Source organism: Caretta caretta, chromosome 9 (assembly GCF_965140235.1).
Source record: "Caretta caretta isolate rCarCar2 chromosome 9, rCarCar1.hap1, whole genome shotgun sequence".
Classification (NCBI taxonomy): domain Eukaryota; kingdom Metazoa; phylum Chordata; order Testudines; family Cheloniidae; genus Caretta; species Caretta caretta.
This window is the reverse complement of record NC_134214.1, coordinates 20,277,958-20,303,174: the sequence shown is the minus strand read 5'-3', so window position 1 is coordinate 20,303,174 and position 25,217 is coordinate 20,277,958. Positions and strand designations below refer to the sequence as shown.

At 39.3% G+C, this 25,217-nt stretch overlaps 2 long non-coding RNA genes across 2 annotated transcripts in view; one reads left to right on the top strand and one right to left on the bottom strand.

Moving 5' to 3' along the window:
* The window catches only part of LOC142073266 (uncharacterized), a 33,876-nt gene extending 14,702 nt beyond the window's left edge, over positions 1–19,174 (bottom strand). The window contains exons 1-3 of the long non-coding RNA XR_012670067.1: positions 19,090–19,174; positions 6,395–6,592; positions 1,644–1,745 (exon numbers count right to left, since the gene is read on the bottom strand). This is a non-coding gene — a long non-coding RNA (uncharacterized LOC142073266). The remainder of the gene's footprint in view (positions 1–1,643; positions 1,746–6,394; positions 6,593–19,089) is intronic.
* Positions 1–25,217, top strand: part of LOC125643082 (uncharacterized) — a 516,356-nt gene that overhangs the window by 48,227 nt on the left and 442,912 nt on the right. The gene's annotated exons all lie outside the window — the stretch shown is intronic.

The following is a 25,217-nucleotide window of genomic DNA, read 5'->3' as shown; positions in this document are numbered from 1 at the left end:
TTTGTGCTGGAAATGGCCTACCTGTTGATCACTTTAGATAAGCTATTACCAGCAGGACAGTTGGGTGGGAGGAGGTATTGTTTCATATTCTCTGTGTGTATATAAAGTCTGCTGCAGTTTCCACGGTATGCATCTGATGAAGTGAGCTGTAGCTCACGAAAGCTCATGCTCAAATAAATTGGTTAGTCTCTAAGGTGCCACAAGTACTCCTTTTCTTTTTGCGAATACAGACTAACACGGCTGTTCCTCTGAAACCTGCATAAACAAACTCTATCGATTGGGTCTTGATTGTCTTCAGAAGGGTCACAATGACTGTTTTTTTTTTTCTCTTAAGGACATTTATAGAATGATTTTAAAACACATTCAAGAACATGCTAAACTCTCAGTAAATACAGCTTCTACTTACAACATATAATTTTGAAGCTAAAAAGGGTCATTTAGCTGGTCCTGAATACTAGGATTCAAATGCATAGATTTATATTGCAAAAGTTGTGCTATTTTAGGCAGGGTGTGCTGACTATTCCTAATGCAGAAGCATAAATACTGGGATGAGAATACTAGAGTTAAATGATAGTGACTAAATAGCTAGGGTGCTTCCATAGCTTCTCATAAGTGTGTTCAGCTTTCTGTAAGGGGTGGTTGCATGCAAAGGTCAGTGAGAATGTGGGGTCTCCCAGCAGGTTATGGGAAAATAGCTATGCTGCTTAACGCTGACAAATACCCATGTGTCTGTAGATTCCAAATGCTTTTTATGTTTAAATTAGCTATAATTTATGACTGTCCTAATTGTAATTACCCTATAACATTAGCAAATTTACTATTTCTGCAGCTTTAAAAATGTTTCCAATTGTTAGATACAAATGGAAACCGTATCCCCCTGGGGCCAGGAGCAGCAAGCATGAGACACTTAGCATTCCATGCTTCCAGAATATTTATACCTGAAAGGGACCAGAGCTCAGGTTTCCTAGGACCATTAAGCTAAGTGAATTTTATTGCCGTGATATTAGGCATTTTATTGTCAGGCTGCTATATAGGAAAAGCAATTTATCACAACCCAGAGCATGCCACTTTAGAAAGATAGGTATGGGCCCCATTTCAACAAAGTTCTTGACTATAAGCATCAACAGGACTACTTCTGTGCTTAGTCAATCACTTGCTTAGGGACCTTGAGCTTCCATGCATTTCTGGGTGTAAAGTAGCTGGCCCCTAAAAGGAAATTGAGCCTAGCTCTCCTGTTCCAGTCCAGGGGCACTTGAACTTGGGTTAATGAGGAGGATATGGCTGCCCCCATAGGTGATGAAAGTAAGGGTGTGGGGCTGTGGTGAGGCTCCAGAGTCTTCTCTGGTGTGTCTCAGTCCATTTAGACACTTGGGTATGTACCTGATGTGTTGCTGGGCTGTTGTGTTGGTAAATATTCAATGTACTGTTCAGACTATGCTGGAGGATTGTGGTTGTGACTTTTGTAATAAATTGACCCTGCCAAGTGCTAGTGATATCTCCAAAGTCACTGGGGCCACCAGAAGAGGGAAACTGACAGAAGGGCTGCTTGTAGGGCCACTTTCGCTCTAACAGTGAAATTCTGTTTCAGGCTCATTGCTAATCCCAACCTCTTGAATGTGGGAAAGTTTGGTGGGAAATCTTACAAGAATATGAAATCTCCACTTCCATTTCTTGGCTGTGATAGACTTTCTCATTGTTTGGAATTTCTAGCTCTGATCGTTTCCAGGAGGTAGAAGACGAAGGCACTGTGAAATGAAAACAACAAAATAAGTTAGTGGTTTTAGCATAGTTTATAGAGCATAGAAGTCATAAAAAAGAATCATGAGTTTTCTTGATCTGCATTTCACAGAGCAGTTGTCTCATAAGACACCCACTAAAAATATTAAAAACTGTTAGGAATCTTAGATTAGTCTTGTTACAGAATAAAATGATTTTAGCTTATATTTGCCTGAAAAAACATTGAAAACATCTGTTTTCAGCAGGATATGTATTTCTCTAGTAGTGCTAGTTTAAAGCCTATTCTGAGTGTCATCCTTTCAGATGTAGGTGTCTTGCAGGTCAGCTTCCTGTTTGAAGGAGAAATCAGTGACAGTATCAAGGTCTGTTTTTAGTGCAACTTGTTTGTTTACACATCTACACCCATCCTAGAACATAGGGAGCTCATAAAAGGAACGCAGACAACTCCCTCTTCCAGAGATTTAAGCCTCGATATTGTTATAAAGTGGTCATCAGGGTGTTAACTGTTACTCAGAATATTGTGGGTTGAAGCCATGCTCCATTCCTTCCTTACTGCTTAACTCTAGCACAGAGAGTCCTTCCATCACAAGAGTAACCCTTGTCCCAGTAGTCCTACCTGCCCCAAACCTAACCATAAACCCAAGAGCCCTACCTACCAGCCTCCTAAAAGTAGATTAGGGAGTCCTAGCCACCTCAACCATAACCATAGTCCATGGAGCTCTACATTCCTCAACCCTAACCCTACCTTGGGGAGCACTACATGGCACAATACTAACCCTGACCCAGGGATGTTTATCTTCCATAAACCTAATCTGGTGAGGCAGCCTGAAACCTGCACCTCTAGTCCCAGGAGGCCTTCACATCTTAACCCAGATCCTAGTCCAGGTAGTCCTACCCTCTGCAATTTTTACCCTAACCTGAAAAGTCTGCTGCAGTTTCCACGGTATGCATCTGATGAAGTGAGCTGTAGCTCACGAAAGCTCATGCTCAAATAAATTGGTTAGTCTCTAAGGTGCCACAAGTACTCCTTTTCTTTTTACCCTAACCTGGGGGCTCTACTTTCCAAAAACTGAACGCTATTTGGGAGAGCTATATCCACTTGAATCCTAACCTGGGAAACCCTACCCTCCGCAGACCTAGAGCTGGGCCAATCTGTAGTTTGGTTTGGTTTGCTGTGGTGGTGGCACTTCCAATAAATGAAATTTTTGTCTAAATGAGTGAAATTTTTCAGACTTTGTTGAACTGAAGAACTCAAAACCAAGTCTGTTCCATAACAGAGAATGGAACCTGGCTCTTCCGCATCTCAACTGAGTCATATTCATGAATAAAGAAAAGGAGTACTTGTGGCACCTTAGAGACTAACCAATTTATTTGAGCATAAGTTTTCGTGAGCTACAGCTCACTTCATCGGATGCATACTGTGGAAAGTGTAAAGATCTTTTTATATATGCACACAGCATGAAAAAATACCTCCTCCCACCCCACTCTCCTGCTGGTAATAGCTTATCTAAAGTGATCACTCTCCTTACAATGTGTATGATAATCAAGTTGGGCCATTTCCAGCACAAATCCAGGGTTTAACAAGAACATCTGGGGGGGGGGAGGAAAAAACAAGGGGAAATAGGTTACCTTGCATAATGACTTAGCCACTCCCAGTCTCTATTCAAGCCTAAGTTAATTTGCAAATGAATTTGCAAATGAATTCCAATTCAACGGTTTCTCGCTGGAGTCTGGATTTGAAATTTTTTTGTTGAAGAATTGCAACTTTCATGTCTGTAATCGCGTGACCAGAGAGATTGAAGTGTTCTCCGACTGGTTTATGAATGTTATAATTCGTGACATCTGATTTGTCCATTTATTCTTTTACGTAGAGACTGTCCAGTTTGACCAATGTACATGGCAGAGGGGCATTGCTGGCACATGATAGCATATATCACATTGGTGGATGTGCAAGTGAACGAGCCTCTGGTAGTGTGGCTGATGTTATTAGGCCCTGTGATGGTGTCCCCTGAATAGATATGTGGGCACAGTTGGCAATGGGCTTTGTTGCAAGGATAGGTTCCTGGGTTAGTGGTTCTGTTGTGTGGTATGTGGTTGCTGGTAAGTATTTGCTTCAGGTTGGTGGGCTGTCTGTAGGCAAGGACTGGCCTGTCTCCCAAGATTTGTGAGAGTGTTGGGTCATCCTTCAGGATAGGTTGTAGATCCCTAATAATGCGTTGGAGGGGTTTTAGTTGGGGGCTGAAGGTGATGGCTAGTGGCGTTCTGTTATTTTCTTTGTTAGGCCTGTCCTGTAGTAGGTGACTCTGGGAACTCTTCTGGCTCTATCAATCTGTTTCTTCACTTCCGCAGGTGGGTATTGTAGTTGTAAAAATGCTTGATAGAGATCTTGTAGGTGTTTGTCTCTGTCTGAGGGGTTGGAGCAAATGCGGTTGTATCGCAGAGCTTGGCTGTAGACGATGGATCGTGTGGTGTGGTCAGGGTGAAAGCTGGAGGCATGTAGGTAGGAATAGCAGTCAGCAGGTTTCCGGTATAGGGTGGTGTTTATGTGACCATCATTTATTAGCACTGTCGTGTCCAGGAAGTGGATCTCTTGTGTGGACTAGACCAGGCTGAGGTTGATGGTGGGATGGAAATTGTTGAAATCATGGTGGAATTCCTCAAGGGCTTCTTTTCCATGAGTCCAGATGATGAAGATGTCATCAATATAGCGCAAGTAGAGTAGGGGCATTAGGGAATGAGAACTGAGGAAGCGTTGTTCTAAGTCAGCCATAAAAATGTTGGCATACTGTGGGGCCATGCAGGTACCCATAGCAGTGCTGCTGATCTGAAGGTATACATTGTCCCCAAATGTAAAATAGTTATGGGTAAGGACAAAGTTCAGCCACCAGGTTAGCTGTGACATTATCGGGGATAGTGTTCTTTGTGTGGAATGTTGGTGTAGATCTACATCCATAGTGGCCAGGATGGTGTTATCAGGCAGATCACCGATGGATTGTAGTTTCCTCAGGAAGTCAGTGGTGTCTCGAAGGTAGCTGGGAGTGCTGGTAGCGTAGGGCCTGAGGAATGGCCCAACTTGATTATCATACACTGTAAGGAGAGTGATCACCTTAGATAAGCTATCACCAGCAGGAGAGTGGGGTGGGAGGAGGTATTTTTTCATGCTTTGTGTGTATATAAAAAGATCTTCTACACTTTCCACAGTATGCATCTGATAAAGTGAGCTGTAGCTCACAAAAGCTTATGCTCAAATAAATTGGTTAGTCTCTAAGGTGCCACAAGTACTCCTTTTCTTTTTGCGAATACAGACTAACACAGCTGTTACTCTGAAACCTGTCATATTCACGAATAGTTTCAGGTCAACTGAAACTGAATTGTTTGTCGAATAAATTATTAGTCCAGAAATTCACTAAGTATATCACAGTTACTGCTGCCAGGTGCAACTCTAATAAAACCTTTAAAGACCATATTGTACCCTTTCACTTCCATGGAATCTCCTATAATTTATTTTTAACACAACTTTTGTGCCCTGCTTGTTTTTTTTGTATGTGTATTTCTTGACTTCCTTCTATAAGTACTTTTTAACTTTTGTTCTCACCTTTATACTATTTTCATAGCCGTGGTTTTAATATGCTATGAGACGTGGTTAGGCTCCAACTCATTCTCTTTCCTAAGGTGTATGTGGCCACTGAGGCCATGATCCTGCAGACAGATCCCTGGCAGTGGACCCTGCAGCCTTCATGGAGCCCTCAACTTTCCTGGGGATCTGCATGGGGTCAGGGCTGTGGCTGCATTTGCAGAATGGGGGCCTTAATTTGTTTTACGTCATTGCAGGATGTTATGCTCTATCAGACATAAGCATTCACACCTCAGGATGTTTTATATCGACTGTTATCCCAAAATAAGAATGTTAAAGTAATAAAAATGTTAGTCTGGGTCAACTAAGAGCCTCATCTTAACCCCACTGATGTCTGTCTTTTCATTGAGTTGAGTGGGCTTTGAATCAGGCCCCAATGAAGTCTCATTCAACAGCTACTGCTAGAGTAATTCTGCACGAAAAAAAATAAATTCTGTGCACAATATTTTAAAATTCTAGACATTTTTGTCAAAATAATGCAGTATAATTATGCCAGTTTCAGTTATTTGGGTAATTTATTTGAAACACAATGGATGGAGAATGAGAAAGCATTGGTGAAAATCCCCAAACCCCCTTTGTCTAATAGTAATGTAGCTACGTTTGACCCTTTAGTTTTAGTTATTAGTCAACAAACACATGCAGCCATTTGCTCACTATTCCATCATAGGCAACTGAAGAGCAAGTGAGTGTTTGAGGAATCAAACTCACAATGTATATTGGCTAATGCTTATCTTCAGAAATGTCAGTAGTAAACAGTTCATGGAACACATCTTGGAAGGAATTTTTTTTTTCAGTCCTAAAAAGCAGACCAGTTCTAATCCCTAAAGTACAATAAGCATTTAAAAGGCCTTTTTGTCATTTTCAATAAGTCTCCTTTATGTAAATGTAATGTAAAGGAGCCTTAAAATTTTTATACCTGTTTTATGCTCCTGGGGGAATTCACTAACAACAATAGGAACAACTAAGCAGGCAGACTGCAACATTATGCTCTGCCTGAAAGGACAAAGCCTGCCTCTCACTTACCTCCAAACATCCCGAAGCCCTGCCCCTCCATGCTGGGCACACCGCCATAGTGAGCCAGAGGGACATCTCCGCACGCACGTGCACACAGCCCCCTCATCACCACATGATTTATGTCTCCTCCAGCTGTTCCCAGCTGGCAGGGGGGAGCAAGTGACTGCCCTTGCAGCTTCCCTTTGATTCCCATCAGCAGTCATTTTTCTGTGGGTAAACAAAGAAATCTGTGGACAACAGATAAATTTGATGCACGTGCAGTGGTGCAGAATTCCCCCAGGAGTAAATAGCCACTCTTTCTTATGATTTGAGTTCTTTCAAAGCTACAGCTGAGTGAAATTTTTGGCCAGAATTTTTTTCTCAGAAAAATGCAGATTTGGATCTACCCAAATATTTTGCAAATTCATGTTTAATCTGGCAAATAGTTTCAGTGGAAAACACAATCCGTGTTTAATTTCAACGTTTTCAGAATGAAATGTTTTGATTTAAAATGACTGCTTAAAATTGTACTTCAATTTTAATATTTAAAATGTTTTAAACCTCAAACTAAATGCAAGACTTTGTTGGACCTGAAATACCTTTAGATTTTGGTTCAGCCATTTAACTGAAAAATCAGTTGTTTGCACAGATATAATCAAGGCACCATGATGTCTAGATAAACTCTGTCAACACATAGATGCCTAGTCAATCAGAGCATGAAGTACTGTTCTACACTATTTCCCGTCATTATTTATTGATCATTTGTTAACATCAGTATGTTGTAATTCCAAGGTGCCCATCCTCATTAATGTCTCTGTAGCCTACATGGCCAGTAAGTATAAAAGATTCTCTCTTTCTGTGAAATGGTTACCAGCTGGCTTCAAACTATAGCTGTTCATCCCTTTTTTCAACTTTTTAAAGTATTATAAAAGCTCTGTTAGAGTATGTGTGTGAAAGCTGTGTTTCGTTAGATGAACAGGTCAGGCTTGATCTTTCCTCAGGTGATACAGACAAATCTCAGGAAGTGAGCAGCTGATTTGAACTGAGGGATTGCAATATGGTATATGGTTTTACAAGACACTGATAGTACAGAGGGAATGTTTCACCAATTCCTATGCACATGTGTGCTGCTTTAGGTTACCACAGTGTTGAGATTTTTCCATGTATGAAGAGCAACCATATATTTTCAATATAAATTACTTTAATTTTGGAATCTAAAATGTTTGAACCAACATCTTCACTACATCTTGTATGAAGACTGACAGAGCTGTTAAAGAGGCCTCTGGGGTGATGTGACGCACATTGATACATATAGCAGAAAATGTCCTTAAATTGTAAAGTATGTTCATGAATTACTTTAGGTCAGCACCAACACTTCTTTTCAGAAAGTATTAGCTGATACATTATTGAAAATCTATAAGAAATAGTGTTGTCCCCTTGTAGTGGGACTTAAATATTATACCAGTTTTTATTATATTGGGACTGTATTTTAAAAAGTCTCAGGTTCCTGGATGACAAAAAACATCGATGTGTTTATGGACCCTTTGGCATCTAGGTTGCCAATTTGCATTCAGTTAATATTAATACAATGTCCAAAAGTAATATTGTTTGTCTGTTAACTTCAGGACTGCCTAATGGCTTGGCTGCTAAGTGCTTGAAATACAGTTTAACACACAAGCAGGAATACAGCAAGACTGTTCAACTTGAGCACTGACCTAAAGTCATAACCTTTTATCTCAGGTAGATTTGCATGAAGAGTGAATTCCAAAGCTTGGGGCCCTCCAACCAGAAAATTCTGCTATGGGACACTAGCACCACCATTTTTGCATTTGGGAGTAGCACTAATCAGAAAATGGTGGGTTTTTTCCCCCCTAGAGAAAATTTCAACAAATTAGTTTCTAGTGAAATTTTCCACAGAAGATTTTGACTTTTCATAAAACAAAAAAAAAACTAACAAAAATTAGGGTTTTTTACTAAAATTATTTTTGTTTAACAGTTCTGATGGGAAAACTTTTCACCAGCTTGGATAAATGGTAACGGGTGAGATCGCCCATCCTTGATAGGGCTACTTGAGGCTTTAGAGGTCATTACCAACTACACCTAGAATCTAAAAGGAATCTAGGGTACAGATTAAAAAGTTACATAATAATTTGGGTGGTAATCATTTATCTCCTCATGAATCTGTGACCTTTGTTACCAGGCCTTTCAATGGGTATGGAGAGTGAACTGCTCTCTTTTTCTGAGAGTTGGTCTCTCTCCACAGTGGGATTGAGAACTACTGGTGCAGCAATGAAATGAAGTTTACACTCTTTATACATGAATTAGCTATTTTGATGAAGGTTTCAATATTTAGCATTTCTTACTGTAATAGCATCCAAGAACATTAAACTTAGTAACAGTATCTAATCGAAAAAGTTATTTATCATTACTTTTATTAGATGTATTTTATTGTAGGTGCAATTGGTATACATATACAGATTTCCCCTACCCCCTTAATTTTAGAGCTGTATTTATTGGCGTATGTATTTATTAACTAGTGAATGAAAACATTTATGGTTAGTTTAATTTGAGTTATTTGGTAAGGAGATACAATGAAAGGCCTAATAGGAGCCTGAAAATACAATTAACCCATGTGTGGCACTTGGAGAGGTGTTATGGTTAGTTAATAGATTCACCTGAAAAGGAGTGAGGTTTCCTTTAAAGGACTGAGAAAGCTCAGAGTTAAGGAAGAGACCTAAGAAAGTAGATTGGGAGTTCCTGTTTGATGAGAAGGGTCTGATAGAAGCCAGGAGAGAGGAGAAATGGTAAAAAAAACAACAGAAGGGGAGTTAGTTCCTGTGGTGGGTCTCAAAACGGACAAAACATTAGGGCGGCAACCCTCTGATGTTGGTGTTCATTTGAGTAGTAGCGTATTATGGAAATGTAGTGAACTTCAGTTCACACCCATGAAGGGCAGAAGTGGTTTAAGTTTGTACTTTTGATTTAGTATTTCTTGGAGAACTCTAGAGAAGAATCCTGCAAGCCATGACCCTGAAAGAAGGGTGGAGCCTTAGAGGAATGCAGGTACACAGTGAGCCCAGGAAGGAGCTGGTGATAAAGGCCTGCAGATAGGCTGAGATGGGAAGAATTGGGGGAACTGTTTAGGTACACTTGCCTGCTTATTACAGGTTCCCTGGGCTAGAACACGGAGAAGAGGGAGGACCTGGGTTCACCTACTGGCCCCTACAAACAGTGGTGTGGAGACCTAGAGACCAGGGGTTAGAGGACTACTGAGTTAGCACTTGGGCTAAAAGCCTAGTTTGAGGCTGTGGGACTAAAGTTTTGTTGGATTTTCAGTTATCCTAGAAGGATGGGACTAAAAGTGACCTGGACAAAGGGCCGAGTCACAAAAAGAGACAAACCACCATAGGGTCAGAATGGCTGTCAGCAGGGGATGCTAGATGAGAAACTCTCTACCAAATTAAGTCATGAGAGGGCAAGACCAAGTGCACTCCTCTGCAGGAGGAAAGACCTAGAAAGTGGGAGATCATCAAATCGGCTAAATAGGCTCAGACAGACATGCTCAGCACTTGAAGTCACAGTATTGGTTAATCAATGCATAATACAACTTTAAAGCCTAGGTGTTGCATACAAGTATAGATAAGGGTGTACATGTATCCCCCATTGGAAATCTAAAGTACTAGAAGTCTCATCTACCCCCCCCCCCGACATAAATTCAAAAGAGAGGTGCTTGCAATGGAACAATTTTGCTAGAGTCCTGTTACCAGTAGATCACAAGAAAAGCTGCCTGCTTGACTTTTGTTTCATATGCATTGGGTCAGATCTGTACATTGAGCAGATTTACTTTCTGAACAGCATGGCAACTGAGTCACACCAGGGCTGAAAATGTTGGGCTTCTAGATTCTATGTGAGATCAATCAATTTACTACAAGTACAAGATGACCACCATCCTGAGGCTTAAAATTTTGAAGCTATTGCCATTCCACAGGCAGAATTAAATAACTTCTCAATGGCAGTCTCAGTTCTTCCTGTTTTGTTTTTTCTGTCCTTTCCATCATAGTTGTCCCTGTGTTCCTCCAAATTGTGATGAATAGTTTGACACAATACGAAAATTTGCAACATGGACAGATTCTATAATATGACCAGTTATACATGACATTGTCTTCAGTGTTGACACTGGGCTAGGCGCAGAAGTAAAAAATGATACACGTAGTCTCACTTGAAGGAAGGTTTTACTCCCCCTTCCCCCTCCCCAACCTGAAATGGTACTGCCTGTATGTTTGTATACGAGTGTAGTTTACTCAGGGGTTTCCTCACTTACTTCATGGGGCATCTATATACAATATAGTTCATATAGATATATTATCTTCTTGGGTAGAAAAATAGGCTTTACTAGGTCTTAAAATCAAGAGGAATCATTTGTGTGTCTTTCCACAATTAATAGTGGAAAGGATGAAAAATGTCTTAATTTGTATGGTGGTGATGCTGTCAGCCCACATTCTGCAAATTTGTATAGACACAAAGCCAGAACATCATCTGGCATAAATTGCCATAGGTCCATTGTCTTCAACAAAGCTATGCCGATTTACATTAGCTGAGGATCCAATCCTGAAACTAAACTTTATAAAGCATGCGATTATACTCCTTCTAGTAATGTAGTCTGGACTAACCCTGCTGAGATGTTACCTTCTACGACACACGATGTTGCAAGAAACTAAGGGAGCATAAATCCCTGCATGAGAACTGGAGAGCAGGGAGAAAAGTTCCTACACAATAACTTTGATCCTTATGAATCTTTTAACCTTTTTAACAATCAGAATGTGATTCAACTCCAAGCATCCAAACTGTATAGACAATATGCTCACTCTGCTGGATGTTTGAGATGTGGAGGAGAGTGTAGAATCTTCTGGATGGAAAAAGGAAGCGTATGCAGGGAGAAGTAGCAGCTTTCATTCAGATGCATCTGTTCTATAACAGGAATTTTTCTCAGTTCGGTAAAATACAGGATTAATTTCTTTTTTCTGTCATTCTTTCTTTCCTAACATAGACTTACTGCTGGAAAAAAAGTTGTATAGCATACTACAGAAAGTAATTTCATCAGCTAATTTGCTTTTATTGCCTTTCAAGGTGCCCTATCCAGCCGTTCACTCTCCTAGTTGGTACAGTGAAAACTAAATGTTCTCATTACTATATTTCACTCCACTGAAGCTAAAAGTGTCTGATATTTTCCTTGCACTATATTGGGTTTTTTTCATTTCCAGTATTTAAAGAGAATTAATTTCATCCAAGACACTTTCATCCAGTATCAGGACACTTCTTAGGTGTCTGATCACTTTTTGGCCAATCATAGAGCTTCAAGTGATTTAGATGTGAGGGTCTCCCTTTGAATGAACATTGGGAAATTCTCAGTGCTTAAAAAAAGCAAGGTGGAATAGCCACTGGAAGTGCACAGCAGGATACTGAGATAAAAGACTCAGAGAAGCACCGTTAAAGGTTCAGGGGAAAATGGAGATAGTGTACCTGAATCATGGTAAGAGCCTTGCTTTCTCATGGGACTCCTTCCTTAGTTCACCCATTGTGGCAAAACCATATGTTGGCCCTAAGATTATAAAGAATATGGTTCTTAAACTGAAGCAGACTGGTGATTTTTTTTGAGCCAATATTTTTAATTTGAGTGACAGCAGCAGCTATGGATACTACATGAATGGCTTGGGATTTATCAGCCATTAGAAATGAACTCTCTAGTCAGTAGTCAATTGGAAATGATCTGATAGTCTAATTCCTAATGAATGAGGGTCTACATTACACAACACTTTGCAATTAATTTATACCACTGTTTTCAGCAGAGAAACCAAGGGCAAAATGGGCAATGAGATCGAAACACCTCCCCATCCCACTTAGCCTAGTTGCAGTTACATCAACAGGGTGATGTGGAGAAGCTTTTTCTGAAACCATCTGCACTAGACATCTTAGGCTAAAGAGAAGACATTAGTCTCTGGAAACTTTCATAAGCTATACATTATTTAATATTTTCAAAGGAGTGGAATGCTGTGTATTTAAAGACCTGGTTTACAGACAGCTAAGATTGCTCTTAGTGCTACTTAGGAAGTATCATTACAGAAGATGAAAGATCAGATATTGTAGTCAGCACTAGAATAGCAAGAATGAAAGACATCCTGGAAGATCAAACATCTGATGAGAAGGGACAAAAAATTGAAAACTAAATTCCAGCACTTAAAATTACATTTGCTCTGTGTTAAATTATGGCTGTGAAACATGGACACTCAAACAATTGATGATTTAAAAAAAAAAGTCCTTCAAATTGTGGTATTATAGAATTCTGGAAATTATAGATCCCATAACTAATGAAAAAGTATTGGAGATTATTGGAACTCTGCAAATGCTAGTCAGATCTTATGAAAAGAGGGATTTGATTTGCAGGCCATATTTAAACAAGTTCAGTGAACGATGCATGCTTATGGGTACTGGAAGAGAAAATTGACGAGAGAAGAACATGAGGCAGAAAAATAAGATTGTGTGTGGACAATGAGAATGGAAGAAATGTAGAGCTGGGTGGATCAAAAGGATTATTCAGCCACAAAGATTAGCAGGGTATCGTACAGTATCGGCTACCATCAATCCAAACCTCCAATAACGGAGATGCTACATAAGAAGGTTATTGTTGTTGTTTTTTTTCTTTTTCTAGTTCACACTTATCTTTCTTTGTAATTAGGTTCAAAACTCCTCTTTCTTGTCTCTCCTCCTGTTAAATCAAAGAAAGTCTTGCTGTTAATTTCATTGGGACCAGGCTCCGGACCAGGTTCAGAACCTTCATAGTTTTGAGGCTGAAGCTGTCAGTAACCACAATGTGTATTAAATGAAGCTCAGTGCAGCACCACTTGTTAGAGATCTGTGTAATCAAAGAGTAATAGAACACTGCTACTTGGGTCATAAGAGTTTTTTGAAAGCTAAATTCTGAGAATTTAAAACTGACTGGAAACCAAAGTCTTAAAATAAACATTCCAGATTTCATCTATTTTTATGGCTACTTAGAACAATAATGTTAAAATGTTATTGAGCTGGAAGTTATCCAGGTCTCATAATCAAAAGCACTTTGCATATTTATAACTGACTTGTTTAAAATTTAAAAGTATTGTGTATTATTTGTTTTGGCTAAGAATAAATCTGATTTTACAACATGCCTGTATAAACCTTTCCATTACAGTACACTACATACTATAAACTATTAACTGTATTTTGGCCACTGCTTTCTAGCACTTCACCATGCTTACAAATATTCATGTAGTGGAAATCAGATTTTCACCATTTGAGGATCTGACCCACAAAATACAAATAAAATAGAAAAAATATGTTGACCCTCATTCTGTTCTCAAATGATCTAAATTAGAAATAACTCTATTAAAATGAGCAGTTACTCACTGCCATTGGAAAGTCTTTCCAGTGACTTCAGTGTTTGAATGCTAAATTACATTGACCAATGTGAGTGTACACAGATCACAGAGGAATACAAGCAAGAGTACAGAATGGAATTCTTCTTGCACATTTTTATATTGTACCAGGTTCTGATCTCTGTTATGTCACTACAGACCTGCACCGCTGTAAATCTAGAACAGCTGGATTGCAGTCAATAGCATCACTCTAGATTTACAGTGATTTAATGGATCAGACATTTTGGTTTTCCCTGAGCACAAATTTTTGTTGTAACAACTATTGGACCAAAATTCTGAAGAAAAGCCTGGGTTTGCCTTATAGCAGGGATTGGCAATCTTTGGCACACGGCCTGTCAGGGAAATCTGCTAGCAGGCCGGGACAGTTTGTTTACCTGCAGCGTCCGGAGGTTTGGCAGATCACAGCTCCCACTGGCCATGGTTTGCTGGTCCAGGCCAATGGGGGCTGTGGGAAGGGGCTTGGGCTGAGGGATGTGCTAGATGACACTTCCTGCAGACCCCATTGGCCTGGAATGGCAAACTGCGGCCAGTGGGAGTTGCAATAGGCAGAACTTGTGGACGCTGCAACTAAACAAACCATCCCAGCCTGTCACCGGATTTCCCTGAAGGGCCGTGTGCCAAAAGTTGCCAATCCTGGCCTTAGACAATTAAGAAATCAGTCAGACAGTTTATCCATGTGAAAACACAACCCTCTAATGCTGCCAGGGTCTATCCCCCATCCATCATGTATTGATATATCACTAGTAATGGTCAAACAAGTTGAAGCTGCCTTTGGGCTCCTCTAGTTTATGCTCAGAATTTCCCCAAGTATTCTGGCAAGCACATGTGCTAGCTTCTAATAACTGTGATCAGAATATGGCTCTGTGGTTAAGATTCATTTAAGCTATTTCTCACCCTCCTGGCTTCTCAACTCCATTTTGTTTCTCTGCAAATGTCTGTAGATTTGTATCAAATGCTACATGCAGGAAGAAAGTGATCTCATGTATGTGAGTTCAATCCTTGAGGGGGCCATTTAGGGATCTGGGGCAATTTAAGTATATATGTCACTTTTCATCTCATCTACACAATCCGCCAGTATTAGGGGTGAGTTACTAATGCCATCTGGCATTGGGGTTGTTTTAGGGTCACAGTCACACAGCCCGTTTCTTAACCTCCTGCAGTACAGTTAGGTTTTAGCATCACTCTCTCTCTATTGGCTATAATTAAGTTTACCCTACACTTATATGCACAGAGAAGCTACTTTCCTGGCCAATTTTTCCAGCTTCCTTTACGAGCCTAATTAAAACTTTCCCTTTTGTGTATGTGTATAGCAGAGCTGCTAATTAACTGCCAAAAAATGGACTGTGGGTCCAATGTCTGCTGTGCAGCTATCACAGTGCTCATCATCACCACCACCACTACCACCACCGAGTGCTTTTATCAGGGTTGTGTCAGCAATGGAACAGGATTGAAGCTGGGAAAATATTGAGTCATGGGAACAGCAGCTGTTTAGGAGTCTGGTGCACTGTCTTTAAAGACAGTGAGTGACTGTGCCATATCCAGGAATAATCATAATAAAAAATATGCAGTAAGGATCAGAAAGGAAATGAGAAGAGGAATGGGACAAGAGCAAAACAAATGACTTGACCGAGCATGTCTCTGGTTATCACAGCCTGCCCTGGACTAGACTCAAAGCAAAGATCTGGCACTTTGGTGCTACTCTAGCATGTGCTGTGATTACCTGAGATTTCACATTATGTGGGGGAGAGATAGCTCAGTGGTTTGAGCATTGGCCTGCTAAACCCAGGGTTGTGAGTTCAATCCTTGAGGTGACCATTTAGGGATCTGGGGCAAAACTTGGGGATTGGTCCTGCTTTGAGCAGGGGGTTGGACTAGATGACCTCCTGAGGTCCCTTCCAACCCTGATATTCTATCATTATCATTATGATATCAGGACCCCTACTTTATATATATTCTCCATAAAGAAATATACACTATAGCAGTTAAAATGATCCTTCTAAAATACACTAGGCTAGGTTTATATATAGCAGATCTTTTTTTATGGTTTCATAAAACATGTTACATAATATAAACTGAGAATTATTAAGATAAACACATCTTTCTGTTAAAAGGTGAAACAGAAAAAACACAGTTGTAATTTAGCTTTAGATTTAGTGACTAAGTCAACCTTTCTGACATATTTCCCCTTCGTTTTCATTCAGCACTCCATATTAATGTTAATAGGAGTGCAGTTGACATTCCTGAGCACATCAAGGAGATGCAATGTGCCTAGGACTCTATACAAAAGCTTTTAATTTTTGCTACCAATGACTCCACCAGGTCTGTCCTTCCATTTTCTCCACTATTAAGTCACTAGCTTCTACAGAATTTTCAAATATGTCTCTAAATATAAACCATTTAGTACACTGGTCATTTCTCAGACCCAAGACACATAACTGAAAATGAGAAATAGGAATAATTTCTAAATTAATCACTCTACTGGATCATGGATAATACCAAAGCCAACAAACCCAGAGTTCGCAAAAAGAAAAGGAGTACTTGTGGCACCTTAGAGACTAACCAATTTATTTGAGCATAAGCTTTCGTGAGCTGTAGCTCACTGCATCTGATGAAGTGAGCTGTAGCTCATGAAAGCTTATGCTCAAATAAATTGGTTAGTCTCTAATGTGCCACAAGTACTCCTTTTCTTTTTGCGAATACGGACTAACACAGCTGTTACTCTGAAACCCAGAGTTGTTTCTGATCAGAAACAAGTATGCTTGTTTGTCTCATTTTTATTGAGTAGTATCTGATGGACAGGAGAGGACAGGACAAGCCATGGACAAGAATGAGTGGTGACACTCTACTGCTCTTTCTGTCTGCAAAGATGCTCTGGGATAAGAGAGAAAGATCATCTATTATCTCTTTCCAGATATCTGTCTGTCTCTCCTTATTTCTAGGTTGTCTGTCTTGCCTGTATTTTTCACTAATATACAATTCTTAAATTTCTCAAGCTCCAGCTGAGCACATTGTGTTCAAGGTGTTGTCTACTCCACTGTGATTATTTTTCTGTGGTACAAGTACCAGGAACAGGCTATTGTGGCTAAAGATAATAAGGTATTGATTAGCACACACACAATCCAATTGAAAAGGCCCCTTCTTTTTCATTGACAAGTGTTTTTTAATTAGTTAATTGAAATCCAGAAGCTTTAAGTGCAGATGCTTCAGTCCTATGTTATCCTTGATTATTACACAACTTGTTTCTTAATGGACATTGAGCTGACATTTGATGTTAGACCAAAACTAATTTGGGAAAAGTGACCGAGAATGTGCTTTGTTTAAAAAAGGCACTGTTTGTAATTGCCACAATCACATTCAGTTTTTTCTTTCAAAATTTAATTTTTAGCATAACATACCTAGGGTTTTGTCCTCAGAATGGTTTCTGAATAACCATTCTGGGATATTATAACAGAATAACCATTCTGGGTCTGGGATAATTACAACATTCACTGTTGTGCAGCTCAGATCCTACCAAATTCCATGTTGTTGGGAAACCGATGTTCCCCATGAAAATTTCATCATAAAGCTTAAAAGTTAGCATTGAAAATGTTTTTATTGAACTTTCAAAAATGGTTTCTTTGGGTTTTTTCCAAATAAAACCCCCCAAAACTGTCATTTTCCTATAGAAATATCTATTTAGACAAAATGTTCTTCTCCCTTTTGTGGACTTTATCACAAGATGGGAAAACAGGTTTCCAGAATCTCTCCCCTTTTCTTTCTTCAGGGCTTCAATTCAGCAAGGCACTCCCTGGGCAGCATGAAATATAAACATTTCTTCCCACAGAGGCAAAACTCCTCCTGATCTGATCATGAGTTTTGCCCAAATACTGAATGAACAGCTTCTGTTTATAGATCATCCGTTTATGCAAACTTCATTTTCTGTGCTTATGGTAAGCAATTAAAGCAGCATTATACATACACTTCACCTTTCAATGAGTTCTGGGGGGCAGGAAGGAACTACAACATATTAATCACGAAAGAAGAAAGCTAAATCTACTCTAGTGTGGGACGCGATGGTACCTTTACCGACAGGTGGTTATTCAGGCAAAATTAATCAATAGGCATTGAATTTATGATAAGTAGAAAGGAACAGTAAAAGGAAAGAGAACCAGACAGAGGCAAGGAGACAAAGAAACTCCAGATTTTATTACTCTAATGGCCAGTGGTGGTTCATGCAACCTCTACTGCATTTATTGCTCATTGATTCACTTTAATCATCATTAGACTGTGATCTAAATATTTTGCTGTCTATGCATAATTACACACAGAGAGCTGATCTAGGATATGTTAGCTTCAGTGGAAATTTGTCTGACATAGTCATAGTATTTAAATGTTCATTATATATCAATACTTGCATTAAATTCTAGTATTTAGTCAAACTTAAAGCTGCATGGTAGAAGTCCACTGATATATTGATTATTTCTTTTTCATCTTTGTAACTTCCACTGCACAATTGCATGTTCGCTAAGGCAGATCCATCCATCCACAAGTTCTTGAATTTATACAAATAAATATGATTGAAGGATCAGTATTAAAGAATCCTCATCACATAAGTGCAAATAATGTGCTTATATATTCTATATAAATCTGTACCATCGCTGATTCAGCTGCAGCATATCTAACATTGAGCATGGCATCATCTAACCATGATTTTCAGGAGTAAACTTTCTGTGTAATCATGAACACATCAACTTCTCTCTTTCTAACTTCAATGAGTTCAGTCTATTTTATCTGAGCCTCAACACATAATAACTGGAAGGGTGTTGCCACTCCTTATGTTTATCATAATAGTATCTGTTCCTTCTCAATTGATTAAAATTATAAAAAATATTGACGAGCAAGTCATAGGCTCATTAACATTATCACTAATCATCGAGAGAGTAAAGATGTGTCAGATGGCAAAGGATCAAACCCTCACATAATCAGAAAACAAAGATTTGTCAATATCTTAGTGGTTAATGGGGTATGAAACACAAAGGACATGCCACATTGTTATCCGGGGTTCTTTCAACCCAAAGCTCTTGCTAACTTTTACTCTGTGTGAGGTGGTGTCAGGAAATAAATCAGGGGAGACACGACCGTCCAACCGCTAGATGGCTGGCACAAACAGGACAACACAAGAGTGCTTTCACTTAAAGCTAAACTTTACTTAGTCTCAAGCACTTATACACATGTCTGCAACAGGTTAGTAAAACATCCCCAACCCTTGATAATTACCAAAGCTGAGTGTGGCTCTCGAGTGGCACGGCGGCAGCCCGTCTGCTAGTGAGGAACACAAGATGCATCCAGAGGGAGAGTCCAGTCCTGAAGAGTCCCCCTCCCTCAAACTTTTTCCCCTTATTTATACATTAGTAATAGAATGACATGTCCCTTAAAGCAAACTTGTTAAGTAAGCAGTTTCAATAGTCAACCCAGAGGTTCCTTCTGATTATCAATTAACCAGGTGTGGGTTTTTCCAGAGTTTGCAGTCTTGAGGCCCCAATACACATTCTGCTCTTCTAAGATGTATGTATGAGCAACATCAACACAATTCTTATCAGGAAGGATGTGGGGTCAAGCTGCCCTTTCTGTGGCACCCCCCCCCCCCCGCCTTGGTTAAGCTAAGCCTGCTGACTTGGCTAATTTACAGCCTGCTGACTTGGCTGTTTTTAGCAATAATCCATAGTGGTTTCAGGCACTTTACTGGTTTGCCAAAGTCTCCCCGTACAACATGTTTAAATATTCTGTCTTAAAAACTAAAATGGACTGTTGAAAACTGCTTATTTTGTTAACTTTAAAGCATTTCCTTGAAACAGGGTTTACCTAGTATCATATGCCCACTTTGTAACAACCACTCATTGTAGATCTTTTTTAAACAACAAATTATTTTAATACAAGACTCTACAAGGAATTACCAATGCTACTTTACTTTTTGGAAGATACCTTTTATTACACAACTTCTGTGACTGACAGTCAGACTCACTAAACTTGTATCTTCAGACAGAACTTACAGTTACTCCATGTCAGAGGGACACACTGTGTTGTAAAGCACCCATAAAGTGCTGAAGTCCAGCAAAGTGTGGAAAAAGTCAGAATCTCTGACGTAAAGAAGGAGAGGTTGAAGAATAAACCAATGGTTCCCAGACTGAACTGGTGGTTCATGGAGAAGTTGTTGGTGCTCCATTGAGAACTGTCTGGTCACAGGGCATTGGCTTCTTTTCCTTATTTTCATCCACTAAGTATTCCTTTGTAAGACAAATATATGTTAAGGGTGGGATTTTGAAAAGCACAGAGCGCTAACCTAATTCTGCTCTCCTTGAAGTCAATGATAAAATGCCCATTGATTTATACCATCTTTCCATGGATATATTTGCTGTGGCTTATACAGGAATGTTATATGATTGTGAATATGAAGGAAGTTGCCCATGAGACAAGCTGTCTATTGAAATGTGGTGCACACCGTGAAAAAGTTTGAAAGTCCATGAATTTACACTATTTTAATCATGTAAAATAAAATATAACTCAGAGAGATAGTGTAAAGAGAAGCTCACCTTTCTGAGACAACTTGCCTCTCCGATAGTGGCAAAAGCTCAGCAGAAGGCAAACACTGACACCAGCTGCATGCATCTTACTGGAAAGGAAGATAGGGCCAGGGATCTAGAAATGGGTGACGACCAATCTCTTATAAATTACATGCTAAAAATCACAGGAAGATGCATATTCATGTCACAATATTGTGCTTATGTGTGATCATTTCCCTCCTTGATCTCAAGTGTGCTACATCACTGTTTGCATTTTATTACCTTTTCAGAAAGAGAATGAATTTTTGTAGCCTTTGATGGGCATCCAATTTACTGGTCATGTTTGTTTTAGAAATGAACACTCCCAGTTTGTCTGGCTCTGAACAATCAATACCTGAAACAGTTGAGGACAAAGACTGTAATCCCCCCTCCCCAAAAGCATTCTATACTCTTGTGAGAAGCTTAAAACAAAACAAACTGCCAAAAAATTGTGCATTATTTAGTCCTCTGAATTCTATGAGTTGGGTAAAATTAGTATATGTTCCAACTGTTACTTGTTTGTTTGCACATTGCCTATTTTCTCCATTTCCCATGTTGTCTTTTGTTCTATTTTGGTTTAATTCTTAGTTACGTGTCTACTTTACAACTTATGTTTCTTATTCCTATCCCAGCTCAGATTTTTTGATCTCTTGATATTGAGTGAAATAGACTTTTGAGCAAATGATCACACTTTTTTGTCCTATTTACATTAATTTTAGATATTTATTTTTTTGAACCAGTCTCCAATCTCCTTTTCATTTTTCAGGTTGGGGACTGAAGTTCTAAGTAGGAGACGTATGTCACTACTGCCACATAAGCTGAAAAATCATGTTAGAGCTAAGAAATTTTAATATTTCATTAATGGTATTTGTTACAATGCGAAAGATTCTCCTATGTTTATCTTTTTACAGAGAGCGTCAAACTTACAGTTAGTTCAGTCCTAAGAACTCCTGTAAACAAAAGATTTGAAGCCACAGTCTGTCCTAATATAAAGACATCTGAACTCATCCTAAATCATTGTAATTTCCCGTGTTTTATACCAGAGCTGGATTTGTCCCTGTTTGAGTTTTTTTTAAAATAACATTAGCCTATCCCCTTTAAGGCAGAAAGCTAGGGATGTGACTTAGAAGCATAACTCTAGACTGGTACTTCTAAGTCAATTAGACACATTTGAAAATCCCACCCTAAAATATTACAGAAGACTCAGTTGAAGACTCATGGTCTGTCCTCGGGCCGGTTTTGTTCAATATCTTCATAAATGATCTGGAGGATGGTGTGGATTGCACCCTCAGCAAGTTTGCAGATGACAGTAAACTGGGAGGAGAGGTAGATACGCTGGAGGGTAGGGATAGGATACAGAGGGACCTAGACAAAGTGGAGGATTGGGCCAAAAGAAATCTGATGAGGTTCAACAAGGACAAATGCAGAGTCCTGCACTTAGGACGGAAGAATCCCATGCACCGCTATAGACTAGGGACCGAATGTCTCGGCAGCAGTTCTGCAGAAAAGGACCTAGGAGTTACAGTGGACGAGAAGCTGGATATGAGTCAACAATGTGCCCTTGTTGCCAAGAAGGCCAATGACATTTTGGGATGTATATGTAGGGGCACTGCCAGCAGATCGAGAGATGTGATCGTTCCCCTCTATTCGACATTGGTGAGGCCTCATCTGGAGTACTGTGTCCAGTTTGGGCCCCACACTACAAGAAGGATGTGGAAAAATTGGAAAGAGTCCAGCTAAGGGCAACAAAAATGATTCGGGGACTGGAACACATGACTTATGAAGAGAGGCTGAGGGAACTGGGATTGTTTAGTCTGCAGAAGAGAAGAATGAGGGGGGATTTGATAGCTGCTTTCAACTATCAAAGGGTGAAAGGAGAGTGGTGAAACACTGGAATGCGTTCCCTAGGGAGGTGGTGGAATCTCCTTCCTTAGATATTTTTAAGGTCAGGCTTGACAAAGCCCTGGCTGGGATGATTTAGTTGGGGATTGGTCCTGCTTTGAGTAGGGGGTTGGACTAGATGACCTCCTGAGGTCCCTTCCAACCCTGATATTCTATGATTCTATGAAATTAACAACAACAACAACAACAAATCAAAGGTGACCAGGGACTCTAAAAAGGAATTCTTAAATTGAAAGACACATGAGTGCTACAGAGAGAAGAACATTAAACAGAAGATCCCAGTTAGGCCTCAATCTTGCGATGTGTTCCTTAGCGGCAGACCCCTGTGCCCAGTTATAGCAGAATCAGCATCTTAGAGTCTGACAGTTAGTCTGGCAAAACAGCAGTCTCTGCAATGCTTTTTGCCTGGGTTTTTCTTTTTTTTTAATAAAATATTAAAAGAAATAGCATAATGCCCAAAAGTCTCACTGGTAGGAAAGACTCCCATTAGAAATAACAGTGTGCTTTCTTAGTTTAATTTTAAAATTAGATTAGATTAGAAATGAACAGAGGGAAAAAAATATTTGAAAGAGTTTCCAATTAGTGACCATTGATCTGTTATAACAAAAGAAAGGATTGCTATTTGTGGTTGCATTTAAAGTGTAACTGGTGAAGACTGTCTTCTTGACAATGAGCAACAGCACCAAAAGAAGCGTTATGCCTGTTTCTGAGAGTGGAAAAAATTAAAGCTTTTGAATATATTGCAAGTATTATTGCTAAAGTATTATTTTATTAAATACCATTTTACATGAGCATGTCTTTCATTATAAAAATGTAGAGAGAAAGAAACATATGAATATTGCCAGGTTCGTTGTGATTGACCGAAGTAACGTGTCTGATTTGGAAAGCAGAAGAAACAGAGGGTCAGACGGTCCATGGTTTTTCATGGCTGAGCTAAAATCTAGATTGTGCAACATCCCTCACAGCCCCAAACACAGTTAAAGAGCAAATCGCTGCTCCAGAGGGTACACACTCTATTTAAAAAACAAAACAAAAAAATAAGCAGATGAAGGATTGGGGACAGGGATGTAACATGCAAGCAAATTAATATGATTACAACCTGGCATTGCTTTGTTGTTTGCATGAGTTGGCAGCTGTGGTTTTTTTGGGGATATGTATTAAATACACTAAAATAATAGTTTGGTGGGGGGGGCGGGGGGGTTAGGAATGCATTTATCTTTCCCAAATAAAAACTCACAGAAAAGGAGAAAACCTTGAGGATCTATAAGTAGTTAAGAAAGTCAACCTTTGTCCCAGAACACATTTACCTCAGTAATAATAAAATCACAATGAAAAACCCTCTTTCCACCATCAGTCACATTGAAACCACTATGGGTACTTTATTAAAAAGAAACAAAAGAGCAAAGTACATTTAAGGCAGCAGTATTCAAGTCAGCCCTGGTGGGAAAGGAGCACAATGCTTTCTTCAAGTCAGTGATTACGTTTTAAATAAATGGAACTACACAAGCATGAGACCTTGGGAGCTTCTGATTTTAGAGTCTCTGAATTGATAAGATTTAATAGTGAAAAATTTTTTTCCAGAGCTCCATATTTGAAAACCATTGTAAATGTTGCATTCCCCCCCCCCTCCCTTGAGGGAAGCTTTTAATATAATTGAGAAAATGCCACAAGGAATGTTTTATTCCTTACAATTTTTAAGCTGTTCTGGTACAAGCACCTGCTTTGGTAATGGGGGAAGTGGTGGCGGCAGCAGCAGCATTTGTGCTTACCGCAGTGGGGTTTGGGTGGCAGTAGTCCAGCCCTTGACAGCTAGATATGCAGAGGGCCTATATGCTGCACATTCATCCTACATCCATTATACATCATCCAACATCCATACATGTACTCCGTCAAGCACAGTGGGGTGAGTTAAGGGCAGAGTAAGAGCTTCCATTGTGATTTCTTCTGTTGGTTTGTGACATTTGAAAAACAAAAATCAATCCAAGAACAAGTGGGATTTTGACTATGCATGCCTCTGTTTTATTGTACTCAGCATCTACTAAATGGTCACTGCCAGTAATGGTAATTAGACTAGAGTTACAGATTTAAAACCCTAGAATGTGGGTGCCCAGTTTAAGATATCTAGATGTCACAAGTTGCACCAGACATTTTAAAATGTGGGCCTTAGTACCAAATTCAGCAAGGTACTTAAAATCTGCTGTTATGGGGCTGTAATGCATATAATACAACATAAAGAAAACACCTAAACTGACTTGATTGACCTATGGTCTGATCCATTGTGGCAAATTACATGGCTCACAATTTTAGTCTATAATCCCCCAAAAGTCACTTCAAATGAGTCCAGCCTGTAATATTTACAGTGTCTAACGTACTGAAGTCCATCTTACCTATGAAATTGGAAGACCAACAGATATTACAGCAGACATTTTTCTCAGAAAAGCTGCTATACATCACTTGAACTGTCTTATTTTTATGTAATTCTTTCTTCTGCAACCATTTAAAGCAAAGTTAAGCAAAGCTTTTTGATTTATTGCAGTTGCCAACTCTCTTTGATATTTTTCATCCTTAATCATCGTGGCATGAAATCAGGGGCAGCATGCAACTGATCCGCTAAATGAGTCAAAATGGTGCTGGACTCCTGGACTCTGGATGAAAAATCAGTTATATGACAGAACTGATCTATGTTAGCAGGTTTTCAGTGTGTATTATAGACTGTAAATCTGTTATGTTTTGTTCAGCTCAATATGATTTGTATCTAATCTGTATTATTCAGTATGCTTTCTGTCACAGATGGCATCTGATTTATTCCACTTAATATGGTTTATAGGCATTTGGCTATCAAGTACAAATTTAAAAAAATATAATTTATCATTTTATGGGATTAATTAGATTCAGACAATTTAC